At 55.5% G+C, this 2218-nt stretch overlaps 1 protein-coding gene across 1 annotated transcript in view; it reads left to right on the plus strand.

The window, feature by feature from the left end:
* KIF25 (kinesin family member 25) overlaps nt 1-2218 on the plus strand; it is a 59009-nt gene that overhangs the window by 12606 nt on the left and 44185 nt on the right. The window lies entirely within an intron of this gene.

Genomic DNA, 2218 nt, shown 5'->3' on the forward strand with positions numbered 1-2218 from the left:
GACTCCCAGGCTTCATGTTAGTATAACCAATCACGAAGAGTTTGGAAACACAAGCAAGATTGTCCTAAAACGATCACAGCTTCTTTGTGAGCTGTCAGCAGGCTTGGGAGAGGAGGAATCTCTGGCAGGAGGGACTGCACCTCAACCCACCTTCCTAAAACCTGGGGGTTGCCTTTCCCTAGGTTCTCCAGTCACTGGCTCTCTCAGCATTTACTGTAAATAGCTAACACTTAACTCCTCTGCTTAGAACCTTCCAGTGCCCTCCTGTAGACATTGGTATAACACATGCTCTTTCCTGGCTTACAAACACCCCAGGCCGTGCCCTGGCCGCCTGGACCTCAGCTTCCTCACCCACTTGCGCTGGCCTGGACTTGCCAGGCTCAGCCCCACCCACCCCAGGGCTCTGCCCAGTGTCCTGGCTGCCATGACAGCCCCCATCATTCCCAGCAAGTCTCTCTTTTGGGCAAGAGGGTGGGAGGGTCCAAGGTCCTGCATTTCTAGTGACCCCCAGGGGCCACTGCTGCTGGTCTTGGGGCCACACAGGGAAGAAGGGAGGGGTCCTCGCTGTAGCGTGGCTGGTGGCAGGGAGCAGGCCGTCGGGGTCACAGGTGGCCTGTCTCCCTGTCCTACTGTGTGGTACAGTCATGGCTTCCTGTACCGTCACATAGAAAAGGTGCGATGAGGTGCTGTGATCCTGCGGGACCGCTGGCGTGTGCATGGCCCATCCTTGGCCGGGCGATGTTGTGGCACATGACCGTGGCTCTTTCCGGAGGGGCTGTGCTTTGTCTTCCGTGTGCTCTGCGTTCGGAGGGTGGACGTGGCGGGTCAGCGTGATTCCTGTGGCTTCAGGACACCGAGAAGTGCTCTGCTGACAATTTTCCTTTTTGGATCCTTGGTTGTAGGTCAGAGAAGAAAGGATAGTTGAGCTGGACATGGAAAATGCTGTTCTTCATCTGAAGCTGGCAGAGGTAGTACTTTTTAACTGTCTTGCAGATTTGGTTGAATTGCATCCCGTGCAGGGATTGTATGGCGGTCGGTTTTTAGCTCTTGGGGAAGAAATAAGTTGAGACGACTCTTCCGCCTTTTCCTTTTTCCACCCACGGACGTGGTGGGAGCTCTGTCGTTGCCGCGTGGCGTCTTCTTACCCAGAACAGGCTGGGTTCTAGATTCCTGTCTGTCTCTCTCTCGGGCTCACAGTATTTAGCATTTAATGGGAGATAAATTAATGAGCAATAAATAAATTACCTGTGCTTTTTTTCTTCAGAAAAACCTAGCTTTATTGAGGTATAGTTTACGTACCATAAATTCACCCATTCTGAGTACACAAGTCAATATTTAGTAAATTTATAGTTGTGCAGCTGACTCGGTGCGTTTGTGCCGCTGTAACGAAACGCCCAGGACTGAGTGAGTGATCAAGAACAGACGCTTACCGCTCGCAGCTCTGTGTGCACAGGAATTACTGTGCCCTTCCTGGGTGCTCAAGATAAAGGTTCACCGTGGCACAGCTGAGCCCAGAGCGGTTACAAACCTTTCCCAGGTCACAACGACGAAAGCTGAGGACTGAGGGTCAACACAATCACCCGGTTCCGGCGCGGGGACGGTTCTCTGGGAGTGCGCAGGGCGGTTTTACCATAATTTACCATAATGATCCCCGCTCAGCCTAACAGCCTGGCGGCATCTCTTGGCACCAGTAGGAGGGCCGGACTCTGAGGTCATCAAGGTCCCAGGAAACTGAGGCGCTGTCCCCGCTCAGCCACACGCAGGCCCCACCTGTGCCCTGGAAGTCGGCCCTGACGTGAGGGAGGGACCTCGACCCCTGCCGTGCAGCACGAGCGTCACTGAGATGACGGCGTGACACCGCATGTGCGCGACAGCGCGCCAAAGCCCCCGCCCGCGCCAGCGCTCGCCGTGCAGTGCTTCAGCGGGACACGCGGGGGCGGCCGAGCCGTCCGCCAGAGCTGAGCCGCAGCCGGTGCCTGCCTGCTTTCTGCCCGGCACTCTGGCCGGGGAGTCGGTGTAGACGTGGCTGCGGAAACCTTCCGTCTCCAGCCTGTGTGTGGGTTTGGTGGCGCGAGCTGCAGGATCGGAGCGGAGACGGGAGATGGTGACGCTCGTGCAGCTCTGTCCGTGGGGGCAGCTGCCCAAGTACCAGTGATTTTTCCAAGTGTCATTTAACTGAGATTTTAGAAAGTCTTTTTTTTTTTCTTTTTAACATTTA

The sequence above is a fragment of the Propithecus coquereli genome, unplaced genomic scaffold (genome assembly GCF_000956105.1).
Source record: "Propithecus coquereli isolate 6110/MARCELLA unplaced genomic scaffold, Pcoq_1.0 Scaffold591, whole genome shotgun sequence".
NCBI lineage: Eukaryota > Metazoa > Chordata > Mammalia > Primates > Indriidae > Propithecus > Propithecus coquereli.